The sequence below is a fragment of the Mandrillus leucophaeus genome, unplaced genomic scaffold (genome assembly GCF_000951045.1).
Source record: "Mandrillus leucophaeus isolate KB7577 unplaced genomic scaffold, Mleu.le_1.0 Scaffold622, whole genome shotgun sequence".
NCBI lineage: Eukaryota > Metazoa > Chordata > Mammalia > Primates > Cercopithecidae > Mandrillus > Mandrillus leucophaeus.
In genome coordinates this window covers 1,380,837-1,402,592 of record NW_012106720.1, presented here as the reverse complement: position 1 = coordinate 1,402,592, position 21,756 = coordinate 1,380,837, and the positions used below count along the sequence as shown (strand labels likewise).

General features: G+C 38.1%; 1 protein-coding gene across 4 annotated transcripts in view; it reads right to left on the bottom strand.

Moving 5' to 3' along the window:
• Window positions 1-21,756, bottom strand: part of STK33 (serine/threonine kinase 33) — a 216,821-nt gene that overhangs the window by 188,148 nt on the left and 6,917 nt on the right. The gene's annotated exons all lie outside the window — the stretch shown is intronic.

Here is a 21,756-nt window from a genome sequence, read left to right as displayed (position 1 = left end):
CTGAAGTACCCAAGTTCATTTTAGTAATTCACATTTTCTATTCTGGGAACACTCCAAGTTACAATTCAGTTATTCAATGCAAATATGAACTCATTAAAATGGCATAAAAGTTCCTCCAAAATATTATTCATAACGTTTACATGTACTTACTACAAGAGACTAAAAGAACTGATTTATGTAACTGGGATCATAAATTGTGGATAATGAATTATATATGTAAAACCACAACTCAAAAATAATTACAAAAATGAATACCACAGTATGGTTAGACAACTTCTAGAAAGCATCATACATACTGTAACATAATTCTCTCTACTATTAAAAGTCACTAATAAGTGTGGTGCTATTAAAGCATGTATTTCAAGATAACAGCAAAAATTAGACTATTTGAAGTTTTTTGAAAACTTGAGTTTATCTGGAAATATAAAAGCAAGAAAGCTATTTATTATAGTAGTTGATATTTCACTAAGTACAGTTCCATAAAACTGTGACCCTGAACATTTCCCTAATAACTGTCTAGGAAATATAATGCAGCAGAAGGAAGACTGATTCCGATACTACAGAGAAAAAAATCGTATTCTCTTACACATCCTTTGTAAACAGACTTTAATGGATTATGTGCTATATTACCTTCTTATTTTTCTTGTACTAAAGCAACATTTATATTCTTAAGATTGGAACAGTAACAAGTCAGTTCCACCAAAGACACTAAAGTTGACAAGGAAACTATGTACCTAGGCAAAGACCCAAAGAAAAGTATGTATAGTATAAATTTCCTTTTTAGGAGTTATAAGACATAAACATTCAAATAAAGCCCAGTGCTCCCAAGGAATATTATCTGGAGAAGGTCCCCAAAATGACTTCTTAAACACATCACAAGGCATGAACTTACCAAGGTCTATTCTATGATTCTCAATCTGGCTGCACAGTTTATAGAAATTGGCAAAGTGATTATAGCATGCATCAGTAAAGGCAAAGGTCCCAGAAAAGCCAGAACAATCTTGAAAAATAACAAAATTGGAAGATTCACACTACCTTGTTTTAAGACTCACTATCAAGCCACAATAATGAAGACACTGTGGTATTGGTATAAGAATAGACAAATCAACTAAAACAAACAGAAGTCAACTGATTTTTGACAAGGGTGGCAAAGCAATTCAACAACACAAGAAAAGTCTTCAACAAATGGTGCTGAAACAGCTGTATATCCATGAGGGGAAAAAAATTGAACTTCAACTCCTATCTCATACCACCCACAGATATTAACTTGAAATAGATCACATACACAAATGCAAAACCTAAAACTAAAAACTTCTAGAAGAAAACATAGAATGTTTTTATGACTTTCAAATAAGGTAAAGATTTCTTAGAAAGAACACAGAAAACATTAGCCACAAAAGAAAGACTGATAAATTAGACTTCATCAAAATGTAAGACTTCTGTTCCTCAAAAGACACCATTAAGAAAATCAACAGGTGACCAGGAATGGTGGCTCACACCAGTAATCCCAGCACTTTGGGAGGCCAAGGTGGGCAGATCACTTGAGCCCAGGAATTCAAGACTACCCTGGGCAACATGGCAAAACCCCATCTCTACAAAAAATACAAAAATTAGCCAGGCGTGGTGGCGCACGCCTGTGGTCTCAGCTACTCGGGAGGCTGAGATGGGAGAATAACTTGAGCCCAAGGCTACAGTGAGCCATAATTGTGCCACTGCACTCCAGCCTGGGCATCAGAGTGAGACCCTGTCTCAAAGAAAGAAAAGAAAAAAGAAAAGAGAAAAGAAAAGAAAAAAGAAAATGAGTAACTGGCAAGCCACAGACTGGGAGAAACTATTCATAATACATATATCTAAAAAGAACTTGTATCCAAAATTAGAATTCCTACAACTCAAAAATAAAAAGATAACCTGTTTTAAAAAAAAAATGGGCAAAAGAACAGATACTTTATAAAGCATATATCAGTGTTCAATGAACAGATAAAAAATTTCACAAACTTATTACTCATTAAATAAATGTAGTTAAAACCACAATGAGACATCCCTACACATCGTCCAGAAAGATTAAAGTTTAAAACACTGACAAAACCAAACATTAGGGGAGGATGTGAGGTTCTTGCAACAAGAACCCTCATTTGTTGAGGGTGGGAATGGAAAATGGTAAAACCACTTTGGAAAACAGCTTTTCTATAAGGTAAACATGTATCTATCCTATGAATGAATAATTCCAATCCTAGGTATTCACCAAAGAAAAATAAATACATATGTCTATAAAAAGCCTTATCCAAATATATAACAGCTTTGTTTGTAGTAGTCAAAAACTAGAAACAACCCAAATGAACGTCCATCAACATGTGAATGGATAAATCGATTGTGGTATACCCACACAATGCAATACTATTCAGCAATAAAAATGAGTAAGTTATTGGTGCACACAACATAGTACTGTATGATTCCATTTACACAGAAAATGCAAACTAATCTACAGTGACAGAAACATATTCAGAGGTTACCTGAGAATGCAGAGGAGGGCAGAGACAGGCAGGATGGAGACATTAAAAAGGACATAAGGGAATTTTGGGAGGTGATGGATATGTTCAGTATCTTGATTGTGCAACAGTTTCATGGATGTGCACATATATAAAAATCAAATTGTACACTTTAAGCATAGGTAGTTTATTGTATGGCCATTACATCTCAATAAAAGCTGTTACACACACCCACAGACACAGAGGACAGTTCTGCTTCTGATCAAGACAGAATAACAGGGGGACAGGTCTTACCCTTCTGCCATAAACTGCTAGAAAACTGGACAAAATACATGATACAATGGTTTTTGGACAATCACACAAGACACGGCACTGCAATACCTGGGAGAGGGAAAGCAAACACGAAGAGTTCCATGATTGTACCAGTTTACCACATAGAAGCAGTTTCCAGAATGCAGCAAACTCCCCAAAAGCCCAGCAGTGTAGCTTAGTTGAGGGAAAGAGCTGCACAAAAGACAGCTTCCGAGATCTGCAAAACGATACACGAGTCTCGGCTAAGAGCTAATGCAAGCATATGCGAGGCCAAAACTACCCAAGTTGGAAAAACCTTGAAAACAGTATGCTAACTAGAATAAGCCAGACACAAAAGAAAAAACATTGTATGATTCCACCTACATGAAATATCCAGAATAAGCAAATTCATAGAGATGGAAAGTAAATTCAAGTTTACTAGGGATAGGAGGGGAAAATAAGGAGTTACTAGCAAAGTTTACAGAGTTTCTGTTTGGGGTGATAAAAATGTTTTGGAAATAGTGGTGATGGTTGTAACAAATTGTGAATGTAATTAATGCCACTTAATTATACACTTAAAAATGGTTAAAATGGGGCCGGGCACAGTGGCTCACACCTGTAATCCCAGCACTTTGAGAGGCCGAGGTGGGCAGATCATGAGGTCAGGAAATCGAGACCATCCTGGCTAACACGGTGAAACCCCGTCTCTACTAAAAATACAAAAAATTAGCCGGGCATGGTGGCGGGCGCCATAGTCCCAGCTACTCCGGAGGCTGAGGCAGGTGAATGGCGTGAACCCGGGAGGCGGAGCTTGCAGTGAGCTGAATAACAGCTAATCGCGCCACTGCACTCCAGATTGGGTGACAGACCGAGACTCTGTCTCAAAAAAAAAAAAAAAAAAAAAAAAAAAAAAGGTGAAAATGTCAATTTTATATGTATTTTACCACAATAAAAAACTAATTTTAAAAAAACTATCCAAGGCTCGTGTTGGGAGTGGGAGAGGAAGGAGAACTGCCTTGCAAGAAAAAGACAGAACAATTCCCAGATCTCATACAAGATTTGGGAACAATTCTTATTCCTGCCAGACAGAGAGGAAAGATATCTTAATACATAGGGCAGCAAGTAGAATTTTCAGAAGGGTTTCATCTTGACAACAGAGATAAATTATCCCTAGACTAAAGACCGCTCCAGACCTGCCCTACTTAAGCTTAAAAGCAAGTCTCAAAAGGCTTCAACTGATTTCAAGCAACTTAACTGCATGCCAGAACAAAGCCAACACTATTTAAAGAAGTCACCTAAATCCACAATGTCTTGGAACCAGTTAAAAGTTAACGGGCATACAAAATCTGCAAAAATATGCCCCAGAAATGAAGAATCATATAAATATGTTCTACATGTCTAACAGGGTAGAGAAATACATAAACATGATGAAGAGAAAAATGAAAGATTTTTTATTTATTTTATTTTATTTTATTTTTTTTAGAGATAGGGTCTCACTATGTTCCCCAGGCTAGTCTCGAACTCCTGGCCTCAAGCAATCCTCCAACCTCAGCCTCTGAAGTCACTGTGATTACAGGGATGAGTCACTATGCCTGGTGCCTGAAAGATATCTATATAAAGATATATATATTAAATATATATATACATGTGTGTGTATATATATATATATATTTTTTTTTTTTTTTTGAGACGGAGTCTTGCTCTGTCGCCCAGGCTAGTCTCGAACTCCTGGCCTCAAGCAATCCTCCAACCTCAGCCTCTGAAGTCACTGTGATTACAGGGATGAGTCACTATGCCTGGTGCCTGAAAGATATCTATATAAAGATATATATATTAAATATATATATACATGTGTGTGTATATATATATATATATTTTTTTTTTTTTTTTGAGACGGAGTCTTGCTCTGTCGCCCAGGCTGGAGTGCAGTGGCCGGATCTCAGCTCACTGCAAGCTCCGCCTCCCGGGTTTATGCCATTCTCCTGCCTCAGCCTCCCGAGTAGCTGGGACTACAGGCACCCGCCACCTCGCCCGGCTAGTTTTTTTGTATTTTTTAGTAGAGACGGGGTTTCACCGTGTTAGCCAGGATGGTCTTGATCTCCTGACCTCGTGAACCACCCATCTCGGCCTCCCAAAGTGCTGGGATTACAGGCTTGAGCCACCGCGCCCGGCCTGACTGAAAGATATATTTTAAATGACCCAAATGGAACCTCTACAGATGAAAAATACAATACCTAAAATGAAAAATGCAATGGATAGAATTAACAGCAGATCAAATACTACCAAAGAAAAAATCAGTAAAGGCATAGCAATAGGAACTATCCAAAATAAAATATTTAAAAAAAAAATACTCAAGGAAAATATGAACAGAGTCTCAATGACTTGTGGGAAAGTATTAAGCATTCTAATGTATATATACTAAATGGAGGACCAAACACAGAAAAAAGAGGTGAAATATTTCTAAACATGACAAAAACTACAGATCCAAGAAGTTCAACAAACTCCAAAGCTCATTCAAAACGAACAGGTGAAAAAGGAAAAATTGATAAGCTGGACTTCACCAAAATTTAAAACTTTTTATCTGCAAAAGATCCTGTTAATGATTAAAAAGACAACTTACAGACTGAAAAAATGATTGCAAATCACATATCTGACAAAGAAATTCTATCTAAAACACACAAAGCATGTCTAAAACTCAACCTTAAAAAATTCATCTAGAAAATGGGCAAAATACATGAATAGACTTTTCACAGAGGAAGATACACAATGGCAAATAAGCCCATGAAAAGATGACCAACATCATTAGGCTTTGGGGAAATGTGAATTAATATCACAATGAAGTATCATCAATCAGAAAGGCTAAAATAAAAAATAGCGGCAATACCAAATGCTGGTGACAACATGGAGAAAACGGATCACTCGTACACTGTTGGTGGTCATGTACAATAGTACAGCCACTCTGGAAAATAGCTTAGCAGTTTGTTTTAAAACTACAATTGACTTATTACATAACCCAGTCATTGTACTCTTGGGCATTTATCCCAAAGAAATAACTTACGTTCACATAGAAACTTGTACACAAACATTCATAGCAGCTTTATTAGTAACAGTCAAAAACAGGAAACTATTCAAATGTCCTTCAACAGGTGAATGGTTAAACAAACAGTAGCACATCGATACTAAGGACTATTACTTAGCAATAAAAAGGAATATACAACAGACTTCGATGAACCTCAAGGGAATTATGCTGAGTGAAAAAAGCCAATCTCAAAAGGTTACATATTGTATGATTCCATTTATATAACATTCTTGAAATAACAAAATTATAGAAATGAATCTGTTTCCAGGGGTTACAGATAGGAGAGGGGTAGGTATGAGTATAAAGGAGTAGACAGGGGAGACCCATGGTGATGGCACAGTTCTGTATCTTGATTACAGTGATGGTTACACAAAGTTTGTGGTTACACAAGACCTGCCTTGAAGTTGCCCGCGGACCCCAACACCACATGCTGGAGTGTTGCCAGTCCCTCAGTGGCCCCTCTCCCTCCCACTCCATCCCCACTCACCCCAGAGGAAGTGGACACTTAGAGATGGAGCTAATATGAGTCTCAGGCATTAAACTGCATAGAACTAGAAACACATATACACAAATGAGTGAATATATAACTGGAGAGGTCTGAATAAGCTTTGTGTACTTGATTCCTAGTATGATAGTATACTACAGTTATGCAAGATGTTAATAATGAGGGAGGATGGTTGAAGCATGCTCAGAGCCTCCCTGTGTACTTATTTGAAACATTTTGTAAATCTGCAATTATTTCAAATTAAAAGTTAAAAGAAAGAAAAAAGATAATCAGAATAGCCATAAATACTTTTTCTCTTTTAAATAACTATAAACAATAAAGAAATTAAATTCTTAGTTAAAACTTTTCAACCAAGAAAACCCTAGACCCAGATAGCCTTGCTGGTGAATTGTATCAAACATTTAAAGAAGAACATTTAAAGAAGAAATAATACCAGTTCTATACAAACTCATCCAGAAAATAAAAAAAAAGAACAGTTCCAATACATTACCATGTTACCAAAAACATGTGACAAAGACACTGCAAGTACATATAACTACATACCAATATCCTTCACGAACCTAGATGCAAAAATTCTTAAGAAAATGTTAGCAAACTAAATCCTCTAATATGTAAAAGGATAATGAGGCTAGACGTGGTGGCTCATGCCTGTAATCCCAACACTTTGGGGGGCCAGGCCAGGAGAACTGCCAGAAGCCAGGAGTTCAACACCAACCTGAGCAACATAATGAGGCCCCGTCTCTACAAAAAAAAAAAAAAAAAAAAAATAGCCAAGTGTGGTGGCATGCACCTGTAGTCCCAGCTACTAAGGAGGCTGAGGCAGGAGGATCACTTGAGCCCAGGAATTTGAAGCTACAGTGAACTATAATTGTGCCACTGCACTCCAGTCTGGCAAGGGAGCAAGACCTTGTCTCAAAAAAAGGCGGGGAAGGGGGGAAGGGAAAGGATAATGAAATTGCTTTAATTCTTCGTAAAAATGGCAAGTGTTGGGGAGGATGTGGAAAAACCGGAACCCTCATACATTGCTGCTGGGAATTTAAAATGGTGTAGCTGCTGTGAAAAACAGTTTAGTGGCTTCACAAAAAGCTAAACATAAAATTACCACATGACCAGCAATTCTACTCCTAGGTATACATGCAAAGGAATTGAAAGCAGGGCCACAGTCACTCACTGCAGCGTTATTTACAATAGCCAATAGATAGAAAAAACCCAAGTGTCCATCAACAGATGAACAGATAAACAAACTGTGGCATATGGACACAAGGGACTATTACCCAGTCACGAAAGGGAACAAGCTCTGATAAAACATGGATGAACCATGAAAACACTATGCTCAACGAAATAAGTCAGACACAAAATAACAAATATTGTATAATTCTATTTATAGGAAATAGCTAAAATAGGCAAATTCATGGAGACAGAAAGTAGATTAGAGGTTATCAGGGGCTGGAGGAAGAGAGAAGAATGGGGAGTTACTGCTTAATGCTATAGAGTTCTGTTTGGGGTGTTGAAAAATTTTGGAAGTAGTGTATAGCCAGCTAATGCCACTGAATTGTACACTTAAAATGGTTGCAATGGCAAATTTTATTTCATCTATATGTATATATTACTACAATAAAAAAGAGGATAACATATCATGACCAAGTAGGGTTCATCCTAACGTTTGAAAATCAATCAAACTTACCATAGTAATAGACTAAAAAAGAAAAACTATATGATCATCTCAATAGATGCAGGCTGAGGAGAGTGGAAGAGACTAAATCATGGAGTACCTTACGAGTCTTAACAAGCTTATACTGTATTCTAAAGACTACAGATTCCCCACCAAGGGATATATTAAGAGGGAGATGTTAAAAAGACTTAACTCAATCTAGTTAGCCAATCAATAACCGACATTTGTAAATGGTAGAGAAAATGTTTACAGGATGCTGTGCCAGAGGGCAGCAAACAGAAACCGGGCATCTGAGATGGGGAAAATGAAGAGAGACTTCTAAAAAGAGGACTGAAGAGGAGCCGAAAACAAACAGCAGACGTTTCCTAATCCTCATGACTGTCTCTCGCCACCGCCACTGCACCAGTGTCTGGGAAATGCATATTAGTGATCATACTCTGCATGGGCAAGAAAGAACAGTCCAGGTTCCAAGGTGACCTCCCTCATTCAAAATAAGAATTACAACCAACAAGCAAGTCAGTGTGCTCTTAGGCCTTTAAGACTTCATTTCCTTTTGGTACTTTCCAAACTATTTGATGTTCATGAAACCATCTACTGTAATAAGAAGAAATCAATAAACCTGAAATCTATTTTCAGATTGTAGATAAAATTTTTATAATGTATTACTATGTATCTGGCTATAAATATATGCCATAAATTTCATCACTTCAACTGCTTAATGTGTGAATATACCAGATATTAACTTTCTCATACTGAATAATAACAGCTAACATTTATTAAATACCTTTTTTTGTGCCAGGAACTGACCTAAGTACTTTGAGAATATTGTCTCACTTAATTCTTATAACAATTCCATAAGATGGGTTCTACTACTATTCCCACTTTACGGATCATGATAAGACACAGAGAGGTTCAGTAATTTGCACAAGGCCACACAGCTAATAAATGACAGAGACAGGCTTCAAAACCGGAAATCCGCTAACATGCCAAACTCCTAACAACAATGCTATAAAATGAAACAAGTGACAGATGTTCCAAAGCTTTATCAATTCTCAAAAGACTACTGGATGACTTTAAACAACCTTGAATAAGACATGAAAGAACTGCTCTACTTCCCTGGGATTTAACGTTCCATACAATAAATAAATTATATGCTATAAGTGATCCTCCTGTCTTAGCCTCCCAATGTGCTGGGATTACAAGCATGAGTCACCATGTCCTGCCAGGGAGATTCATTTAGAAGAAAATTTGGGAAGATAGGAGCCCTGAAATGTGTCTAGTAAATAGTTAGCAGAGGGCACTATGGTATCTAATATGATACAACTATCAAAATATGGCAGTATCACTCTTTTATGTTCAATTATGTCTCAAACACAATACAAATAAACTAAAAAGCTATATTTCTGGATAAAAGATTTTAAATTCTTCAATAATCAAAGTGACTTTAGACTGTACTCCAGAGTTCATTAACTACAGATTCTAAGAAACAAAAAATAGCAGAAAGAAAAATCAAAGATTTTCAAGAATTCAGTAATAAATCAGAATATTAGGAGGACAAATCAAACGAAGTCTTAACTCAAAGTTCAAAAGCTTAGATGACTTTTCATATGCTTTACTTATTATTTACTACTTATGCTACATGCTATAAGCAGAATAATCTTAGATATGTTTCTTGATTCTGCCATGTCACCTTCCTTGAACTTGTTTATCTGGGCACATAAACATATTATTTTTCTTTACTATACATATTCTTTTTAAAATCTCTAGAACCACTACTGGACATAGTAATTACTCACTCAGTAACAGGAAAAACGCAAATTACTGTGTAATATTAACATTTATTTTCACATTCAACCTTATATTCTACCAATGCAGAAGCTATGAAGGTGTAAGTATACATACCATTTACACTCTATTCTATCTTACTGCTCTGCAGTTCTTTATACACAAGCTGACTTTGGCTCTCTTCAATTTACATACAAATATTAAAAATCTCCTTTTGCCCATTTTCTGGATATACTCAATGGTAACAGAGCCATTATAACCATTTTTATAGGGCAACTTTCCTGAGCAAGAATCATACCATAATCCTAATAAAGGTCAAATGCAACAGTGCCCCTCCAGGGAAGTTCTTCCATGCAGCAATGAGTCATTTTTCTTCAGGAATGAAAGTTTCACTCTGTTGAGGGAATGTCTGCTCATATGCAGACATCTCTCACTACAAGTCAGTAAACTATGCCATAATCTTCTCTTTCCTCATTTTGAAATCTACAAACCCATACATATATATGATTACAGTGCCTGATATGGAGCTCTGCTGATAGAAAAGCACTCACATGTTTATGATTTATCACACACCTGTACTGGGAAGAAAAACCTTCTTTATTAGTGAATTTCACCATGTTCATAGTAATCTCCTAGTTTCTTGTTTAACATATACAATGAATTTACACATGTATAAAATAACATAAATTAAAAGTTACCTATGACAGCATCACTTGCAATAATAGCACAATACTGGAAAATGTTCAAATACCCTTCAGTAGGGAACTATTTTAGTAAGTTGTGGTACATCCATACGGTGGAATACTATGCAGCAATTTAAAAAATGAAGAGGGGTTTTTTTAACTGCAACAATATCTAAGATATTTTTAGGCAAAAAAAAATCAAGGTGCAAGATAGCAACTACAGTATACTACCACTTGTGTAAAACAAGGGTAACATTTTATTTATATATAATATACTATGTGTATACCACATATGTACATTTTTGTACATGTAATTTACACACATACACACACACATACACATCTCTGAAAGCATACTCAATTGTTACTTGGCTCCAGGGAAATGAAATGGATATCAAGGCCACAGAGACAAAAGGAAGACTATTTTACTATATACTCTTCTTTTTTAAAAGTATATACCAGTCCAACTATTATCTAAAAACTAATTAAATTTTAAAAGAATATATAGGGATATAGGGTAATAATTATATGCAGAGGCTCTGTTGGATAAGAAAATCTGGGTTTAAGTCTCCATTCTTCCATTGACCAGTGTGCAAGTTAGGCAAGTTCTCCAAGCCCCAGTTTCCCCATTTGTAAAATGGAAGTAATGATAGTCACTGTGAGAACTAAAACCAATCAAGTACATAAAACAATTAGCACAGTACCTGGCAATTATTATTATTTAGTGTTATCTTTTAAATGGTACTGCAGACTTGGAAATCACCAAGTTATAGTCGTTACCATTTCCTTTTTCTCTTTTATCTTATTCTGAATGAAAAAATTTTGCTAGTTCTTTTAAAATGTGTGGCACTCGATCATTTCTGTCCATTTTATAACCACTAGAGATTGGCCCAGATCCTGAAGAATCAGTTAGAGTATGGATTTTGAGAGCAATTAGGAACCATCGTACAATTGGTATAGGTTTTTGATTAAATCTAAACCTTTCAGTGGAGCCCTTATAGCCACTATATATAGGCATATCTACAGAATCTCTACTACACTAAATACCAAATGAAATGCCACCCATTTATACTTGTATCCCTATTTCAACATTTATAAGGTATTTTCAAATACTTTAGTTCAATTCCTAGAATAAGAATCTCAGAAATGGAAGATCCTTTAAAATACAATGTAATTTCTTCAACAATGATGAGGGGATCAGAGCATATATTTTTCTCTCTCTTGTAGATGAATATTTTTAATTTAAGAGCAACCTGTTAAATATGAAATTAAATTATACTAAATAATGAAATAAATAAATGAAATGAAAGCCAAAGAAGAGAAGTGACTTGCCAAAGATTCACATGCTTTACAAGAAAAAAAAAAAAAAAGCTGCCTAGAATTCACATGTTCTCATTTTACTGCTCATTTCATTCACATTCTGACAAGGAAGTCATCAAGTATGCTATTTTCCCTCACCTAAAAGGCTCTTACTTATATAACCTAAAGCCCCGTTTACATCTAATAATCTGATTTTTAAAATGGGCAAAAGATTTGAATAGACACTTCTCAAAAGAAGACATACAAATGGCAAATGGGTACATAAAAAGGTGTTCAACATCACTGATCATCAGAGAAATGAAAATCAAACGACAATGAGACATCATCTCACCCCGGTTTAAAAGGCTTTTAAAAGACAGGAAATAACAAATGCTAGAGGAGATGTGGAGAAAAGGGAACCCTCGTACACTGTTGTTGGGATGTAAATTAGTACAACCACTATGGAGAACAGTTTGGAGGTTCCTCAAAAAACTGAAAATAGAGCTACCATGTGATCCAGCAATTCCACTGCGGGGTATATACACAAAAGAAAGGAAATCAGTATATGGAAGAAATATTTGCAATCCCATGTTTGCCGCAGTACTATTCACAATAGACAAGATTTGAGGGCAACCTAAGTGTCCCCAATAGACGAATGGATAAAGAAAATGTGGTACATATACACAATGGAGTACTATTCAGCCATAAAAAAAAGAATGAGATCCAGTCATCTGCAACAACATGGATGGAACTGGAGGTCATTATGTTAAATGAAATGAGCCGGGCACAGAAAGAAAAACATCAAATGTTCTCACTATTCGTGGGATCTAAAAATCAAAACAATTAAATTGATTTTTAGATGGTTTTAGAAAGGATGGTTACTAGAGGCTGGGAGGAGAATGGAGTAGGGAGAAGGGGGAGGGGGATCGGTAACGGGTATGAAGAAATAGAACGAATGAATAAGACCTAGTATTTGATAGCACAACAGGGTGACTATAGTCAAAATAATTTAATTGCACATTTTTAAATAACTTAAGGAGTATAACTGGATTATTTGTAACACAAAGGATAACTGCTTAAGGGCACAGATACCCCATTTTCCATGATGTGATTATTATGTATTGCACGCCTGTATCAAAGTATCTCATGTATCCTATAAATATATATACCTACTATGTACCCACAGAAACTAAAAATTGTAAATTATAAAAAAAGGAAACCTTGTTCACAGAACCTATCTTGGATCTGGTGCCATAAGTCTCTCCCCTCTGAATTCCAGCTACTACCATAGCAAACAACTTAGCACTTCATCATGGGTTATCTGCAGTCTTCGTGTTGGTATTGTCTCCCCAGCTGTAGGCAATCTGGAAGCAAGTTGGTCTGGTAAAAAAAAAAAAAAAAGACATTATAATCACCACCATCTACCCTATCTCCTCCTCAGCCTATTATCCCTGACATTTCCCTCCATTTGGAAGCTCAGACTTCTCAGCCAAGCAAAGGTATCTGCTGCTTCATTCATTCCCTCCCTCTAAATTCCTCCTGGGATGCCTTTTCCTTCCTCCCCACCAACTCACATTCCTCACCTTGAGCCAAATCTTAACCCAATCCCCCTCATACAGAAAGCCTTAACTCAGCCCATTTTCTTAGAAACCTTTCTGCAACCAATATGCACAGTGTTGTACAATTTTCCTATTTACACCTCATAATATTTCTGCATATATGCTTGGAAATGTATATTTCTGCATATGAGATAATTTATCAGCCTGGGCAACATAGTGAGACCCCCATATGTACAAAAAAAATAGCCAGGCATGTTGGTGCATGCCTGTGATCCTAGTTACTCAGGAGGCTGAAGCAGGAGGATCACTTGAGTCTGGAAGGCCGAGGCTACTGTAAGCCATGATCCCACCACTGCACTCCAGCCTGGGTAAGAGAGTCGCCAGGGAATTTTTCCAGCATGATGACTTTCGGTTTCACAATACCAAATCAAAGAACCTGCACTGAGCTAAGACTCATCCCAGAAAAGACTTAGGAAAAGACACCAAACACTTAAAGAGGGAGTCTTCTAAGTGTTTGGAATAAAGTCTGTCCTGAAAGAGAACTCTCTGTCCATGAAGGATGGGTCCATTTCAAAGAGAAGATATGTAACTTCCCCTATTTGATTAATTTATTGGCATGATAACTTGCATCAGTTTAAAGGCATTTCATCCACAATGAGGAAAAGCTAAATGCACTAAATCTTCTTTCAAGGAACCTGTATTTTTTGAACTCCTAGCAGTTTGCACTTAATGCTTTATTTTAAAATCAGATTTAATCATTTCATATAACCAGTACTTCTTCAGGAAGATGGATTTCATTTTACCTCTACATCTATTACCCCAGGTCAGAATTGCAATGAATTGTAATGCCATTTGAAACCACTAACACAGCACTCAACAATCCAATTAGTAAGTGAGTCTGAAAACACAATTTTCCAAAATGATTACAGTGCTCCCACTTCCTATTCTTAAATATCTAAGACACTAATTGAATGTCCATACTATTTTATTTATAGGTCTTTCTCAAATACTCTCACAATAAAACCACCAATTTTAATTCCTACTTCCATAAAAGCTCTTTGTTGGCTCTACTTTGAGGACTTAACAGAGCTATATTTTTTAAAAAATCAATTTGATAAACAAAAAAAAACATTTTCTTATGATACTCAGAGATCTCTACAGCATACAGCTTGATATTTTTTAACAACGGGAACTAAGAACAAAACTAAAAAGTGTAATTCTCAATTATACAAAACAAATAGGTGTTGTATTAGTCTGTTTTCATGCGGCTATAAAGAACTGCCCAAGTCTGGGTAATTTATAAAGGAAAGGGATTTAATTGACTCACAGTTCAGCATGGCTTGGGAGGCCTCAGGAAACTTACAATCATGGCAGAAGGCGAAGGGAAAGCAGGCACTTTCTTCACAAGGTGGCAGGAAGAGGGGAAGAGCCGATTATAAAACCATCAGATCTCATGAGAATTCACTCAGTATCACAAGAACTGCATCAGGGAAACCGTCACCATGATTCAATTACCGCCACCTGGTCTCTCCCTTGACATGTGGGGATTATGGGGATTATGGAAATTACAATTCAAGATGAGATTTGGGTGGAGACACAAAGCCTAATCATATCAAATATGTATGTGTATAAGTATATATGTACATGGTATATATCCTCTTAATTATCTTTTAAAATTTTTATGTCAGACAGTTTTTATCCACATCACAGCCTTCTGGGCTACAGTATGTTCAGAAACATAAAACCAATGATATAAGTCACCAAAGCAAACCCTACAGTGGAGAAGTGGCCACAACGTAGCATCAGTAGTGGAGAAGTAACCACAGAATCTAGAAATTACAAACAGTATATGAGGACATCTGGCACAGCATGAAATTTCTTTCACAGAAGATCTGATGGATGCTGACATGGACACTGTTTAAAGTTTTCCAATGACAGGGAACCCACTCCTTAATTTCCTCAAGAAGCTCATTTCATTGGACACCACCAGAATGTTTTTCCTCAAAATGAGCCAAAATTATCTCCTTATAAAACTTCTTACAGATCATACGTAATTACGTCATTCTTACAGATATGCCTAGTCCTTCTTTAACAGGTTTCTGCCTTTCAGGTATGAAGAAAATGATCATGTGTCCCCTTGGTCATACGCCCTAGAGGTTGCCTTTTCTACAATCCCAACACCCTCACCTGTCCTTCACATCATTTAAAAGTCTTCACTATCCCAGTCCCCTCACCTTCTGGGTGAAATCCAATTTGCCAATATTTCCACTAAAAAATGGCATCTAGTACTAAAAGCAAAATTCCACAAATTATTGACATTACTCATGAGAAAGCAGATATTTAGGAAAGGATCAAACTCAAGAACCCTCTGCTTCATAGGCAGCAAGTCTTGACATGTACTATGGAAATGACTAGATGAACGGAAAGTATAAATCAATACTACCCAAAAACAATGATAAGAAAGATGGGGGGAAGGTAGTAAAAAATAGTATCATCAAGCCATTCATTCTGAAAGAAGTTAACCCACTATATGCTAGTCCATAGCCTAAATTATCCGAGATAATGATAATGTGGGTGTAACATGACCAAAACTTTCTAAATTTACAATAAGCATAGTTATATAGAGAATAATCACATCCTCTGAAATAAGTTACTTCTAATCTCATCTAAAGAATCAAATCAAATAAAAAAACACTAGATGTAATTAAGACTGTTGAGTTTCTCTGGAGATTATAGCAATCAGACATTTTAAGTATTCTAGGAATGAAACATTTGAGACAATTAAGGAAATCCTATTGAAGAAAAATTAGTCTGTAAAGCAGAGATAATATGGGACTAAGAAATGGCTTATTAATAACATTCAATTCTGAGTATAATGAATACAGCTATTACAATTTCAATTCACTGGTGGCTGAGCTCAAAAAGCTAAAATGCTGCCACTCAATCTGCCTCAAGGATCCAGATCTAATCAGTACAGTCACTGCCTGTTACATTTACTGAAACGCAGAATGATTTTAGGCTGAGAAGAATTTAGATGAAAAAAAAAGAGAGAAAACAAAGCTAGTAAATGGTAGGGCCTGAACTCAAGACCAAAATCTGGGTCTTTGCTATACTTGAACAACTCTTCAAATATTTGCAAATAGCTATCATACCCTCCCTTCTCACCTCTCACCAATCTTCTTTCAATGCCGGTTCCTTCAATGATTCATAATGTAGGGAGGATTCCAGAACTAAGTCCTACATGAGTGATGTCTGGAACTTCATACATATTCCTTCATGTCTGAAGTGCCAGCTCGGGCTGTGTCTTGCGCGAATGAATACTGTAACTGGATACATTAAGGATGGCTGCTCAACAAGACCAGAACTCCTGAGCTGCGGGTCACTCCTCAACTCTCAGTTATTAATACCACAAATAAGGCAGGGCAAGAGAGGCCTGAGAGACACAGCCTTGGAGCAAGGCCAATCAGTAAGAGACTATGGGCGATGATCAGAGCAAGACTATGATAATGCCAACGTCAGAAGCACCAGAAGATAAACCTCTGGTTTAGGCATCTTCCCCCTTAAACCTAGCCCTTCTCCAACAGCTCTCTCTCTACGAGGTCTCAGCCATCCAGTAGGAAAGGTCTTTCCTGTTACTAAGTGCTGGGGCAAACAGGAGATAGACCCTTTCAGACAAAGCATACAGCCACAGAGGGAGCTCTCCATGAAGTGAAATGTTATAACCCTAAAGTAAACAGGCAGTTAATCTAGGCAGGATGCTATATGAAGACAATGAGGAAGGCAAAAAGCCCAAAATAGCAGATTCTTAGAGAAAATGCTACAGACAAAAGACAAAGAAAATGATTTTTTTTTTTTTTTTTTTTTTGAGATGGAGTCACCCAGACTGGAGTGCAGTGGTGCAATCTCAGCTGACTGCAACCCCCACCTCCCAGGTTCAAGCGATTCTCCTGCCTCAGCCTCCCCAGTAGCTGGGATTACAGGCATGCACCACCAGGCTTAGCCAATTTTTGTATTTTTAGTAGAGACGAGGTTTCACCATGTTGGCCAGGCTGGTCTCAGACTCCTGACCTCAGGTGATCCACCCACCTTGGCCTCCCAAAGTGCTGGGATTACAGGCGTGAGCCACTGCGCCCAACCCTTTTTTTTTTTTTTTTTTTTTTTGAGACGGAGTCTCACTCTGTCACCCAGGCTAGAGTGCAGTGGCACAATCTCAGCTCACTGCAACCTCTGCCTCCCGGACTCAAGGATACTCTTGTTGCCCAGACTGGAGTGCAGTGGTGCAATCTCAGCTGACTGCAACCCCCACCTCCCAGGTTCAAGCGATTCTCCTGCCTCAGCCTCCCAAGAGGATGGGACTACACGCGCCCACTACCACGCCCAGCTAATTTTTGTATTTTTAGTAGAGATGCGGTTTCACCATGTTGGCCAGGCTGGTTTCGAACTCCTGACTTCAGGTGACCTGCCCGCCTAGGCCTCCCAAAGTGCTGGAATTACAGGTGTGCCCAGCCAAAAATGATTTTTTTAAGCTAGCCTTAGAAGAAGAGCAAGTCCAAGACAGATGTTAATTAACTACAAATTGTGTTTCTGTCTTATCCAACAAAATGGACCTCAGGCCAGACTCGGTGGCTCACGCCTGTAATCCCAGCACTTTGGGAGGCTGAGACAGGCAGATTGCTTGAGACCAGGAGTTCAAGACCAGCCTCAGCAACATGGCAAAACCCTGTCTCTACAAAAAATACAAAAATTAAAAATTAGCACCAGGCGTAGTGGCTCATACCTGTAATCCTAGCACTTTGGGAGGCCAACGCAGGCAGATCACTTGAGATCAGGAGTTCGAGACCAGCCTGACCAACATGGTAAAACCTCATCTCTACTGAAAATACAAAATTAGCCAGGCGTGGTAGTGGGCGCCTGTAGTCCTAGCTACTAGGGAGGCTGAGGCAGGAGAATTGCTTGAACCCGGGAGGCAGAGGTTGCAGTGAGCTGAGATTGCGCCACTGCACTCCAGCCTGGGTGACAGAGTGAGACTGTGGGGCACACCTATCATCCCAGCTACTTGGGAGGCTGAGACAAGAGAACTGCTTGAACCCGGGAGGTGGAGTTTGCAGTGAGCCAAGATCGCGCCATTGCACTCCAGCCTCGGCAACAAGAGCAAAACTCCATCTCGAAAAACAAAAAATTTAGCCGGGCATGGCAGTGCATGCCTGTGCTCCCAGCTACTCAGGAGGCTGAGATGGGAGGATGGCTTGATCCCACGTGGCAAAGGCTACAGTGAGCCGAGATCATGCCACTCCACTGTAGTCTGGGCAACAGAGCCAGACGCTATCTCGGAAAAAAAAAAAAAAAAAAAAAAAAACGGACTTCAAATCTCAACCTGGCATAACAGGCTCTTTGTAAAATGGCATGCTAGCCTGTTGAGTCATTGTCTGCCATTATTCTTCTAGATCTCAACGTCCTCTAAGACTTACATGCTTTTCCACCTCTAGGCCTTTTAGTCTGCTGCTCCTTCTGCCTCAGCTTCCTCTTCCCTTTTGCTCATCCCTCCCTGACTTCCCCTAAGCAGGCACAGAAGTGCTCTCCTCCATCTCCCTTCACACCAACCAATGTGTCACAGCACCTGCCACAGGGGATTATAATTTCTTGGCTTGGGCTGGGCATGGTGGCTCACGCCTGTAATCCCAGCACTCTGGGAGGCCGAGATGGGCAGATCACTTGAGGTCAGGAGTTTGAGACCAGACTGGCCAACATGGTGAAATCCTGTCTCTACTGAAACTACAAAAATTAGCTTGGCATGGTGGTGGCCACCTGTAATCCCAGTTACTCGGGAGGCTGAGGCAGAAGCATTGCTTGGACCCGGGAGGTGGAAGTTGCAGTGAGCCAAGATCACACCACTGCACTCCAGCCTGGGTGACAGAGCAAGACTCTGTCTAAAAAACAAAAAAAATTATTGGCTGTTTTTCCCTCCACAACAGATTATGAGCTCGACATAGAGTGTATCTTTTTATCTTTGTATCCCAAAAACCTAGCATAGTATCTGGCTCATTATTTAGTAAGTGAACGACTCAAATGAAGGAAGTGAGGGATGAGTGCAGTGGCAACCGCATGCCAGGCTGTGTGTCATGTGTATCTGGCATCTCTCCCTCAGTGATCTGTGACAGACAGAATGGTGTCTGATGCACAGTAGGTGATCAACAAAAACAACAAATCAAGTGAACAAACATGAAAAGAGCTATAACAGATTCAGCAAAGTATTATTTATAACAACAAATATGAAGATCCCTTCCAACTCTAAGACTCTATGGAGTTTTTTACACTGCATTTATACAAATTTATTAGAAAATTGGAAAACATAGAGATGGGAAACTAGCATTTATTGAAGGGCTACATATTTGTTAGGCACTTTACCTATGACATTTGCTTTTCAGAATTCTGGGAAATTATAATTATAAGCCCCATTTCATAGAAAAAGGAACCAAAGCTAGAAATGCAGGACCAAAATTTGAACCCAGGTGAGCCTGAGCACACCAATCCTAAGCTTTTTCCCACTGCACACTTGAACCTCTGGGAAGAACACAAGGCACACCTCCCTATCATTCCACTCCAAGAAAAGGAGTTCTGAACAAGCCACAGTTCAACTGGATCACAATTCCAGAAGAAGGAGTTTTCAATGGAAGGTTAAAAAAAAAAAAAGATGAAAAGTTCTTTCTTCCCTTGAGGATCATCATCTTTTCTTTGTGGAAAGGTTCTCATGGCCCTTCCTGTTGCTCCCATGAGGCTGTAAGGAAAATCTTAAGGCCTCTTCACCTTGGGAGAGGGTAATCCTTCCTTTGCTCTTCCCTTTCGCCAAGGGGTCAAGTGGGAATCAGATTACAATCCTGAAAAAAAGATGGTAAAGAGGCACCCTATAGGTCAACTTAGAGGCCTTAAGTGAGATTAGACAGGGAAGCAGACTTGAAGCTTACATCCTCAACAGACCAATTATCTTAGTTCAGGCTGCTCTAACAGAATACCATCAACTGGGTGGTTTAAACAACAAACATTTATTTCTCACAGTTCTGGAGGCTGAGAAGTCCAAGACCAGGACACCAGCAGATCTGATGCTTGGTGGGGGTACTCTTCCTGGTTTGCAGATGGCCATCTTCCTGCTGTGTCCTCGCATGGTGGAGAACAGACAGCACTCTCATCTTTCCATCCCCTTATAAGGTCACTAGTACCATTCATGAGGGCTCCACCCTCACGACCTAATTACCTTTCAAATGCCCCAAAATACCATCACGCTGGGGATTTAGACCTCAAAATATGAATTCTGAGGGGACACAAACATTCAATCCATAGCACTAATTCACCAAATTATATCCCTACATGGAAATTTGGAGCCAAAGTCCTGTTAGCAATATGGAATGGTTCTTTGTCTGGAATGTCCTCTGTGTAGGATGGTGGCATATAACTGGAGTGACAAGGAATTAGCCAAATTTTGTCTCCCCAAAACATGCCTGACGAGTTGACTTTAACAAGTGAAATGAAGTGTACAAGAAACAGTTAGGATGACTGAATAGCTACACATAAAAGAACGAATCTGGACATCTACTTCAAATTATAAACAAAAATTAACTCAAAATGGATCCAGAATCTAAATATAAGAGCTAAAATTACAGAACTTTTAGAAGAAAACATACGGGTAAATCTTTATGACCTTGTATTAGGCTATAGTGTATTTTAGATATGGCAACTAAACTGAAGAAAAAATATATTGGACTTTATAAAATTAAAAATTTTTGTGCTTCAAGGAACACTACCAAGGAGGTAAAAAGACAATCTACGAAATGCAAGAAAATATTTGCAAATCAATTATCTGAGAAGAGTCTAATATCCGGACTACATAAAGAACTCTTACAACTGAACAAGAAAAAGACAACCCAAATTAAAAACAGACAAAATATTTGAATAGGTATTTCTCCAAATTAAAAACAGACAAAATATTTGAATAGGTATTTCTCCAAAGAAGATATACAAATTGCAGATCTTCCATATTAACACATGAAAAGATCCTAACATCATTAGGTATCAGGAAAATGTAAATCAAAACCATAATGAAATACCACTTCACACATACTAGGATGGCTATACTCAGAAAGACAGTAACAAGTTCTAGTGAAGCTATGGAGAAATGAGAACCCTCATACATTGCTGTTGGGAATGCAAAATGGTACAGCCACTTTGGAAAACAGTTTGACAGTTCCTCAAAAAGTTAAACACAGAGTTACCATATAATCAGCAATTCTACTCTTAGAGAACCCAGGAGAACTGATAATATATGTTCACACAAAAACTTGTACATGAATATTCTTAGCAGCATTACTCAAAATACCAAAAAAAAAATGAAAATCACCCAAATGG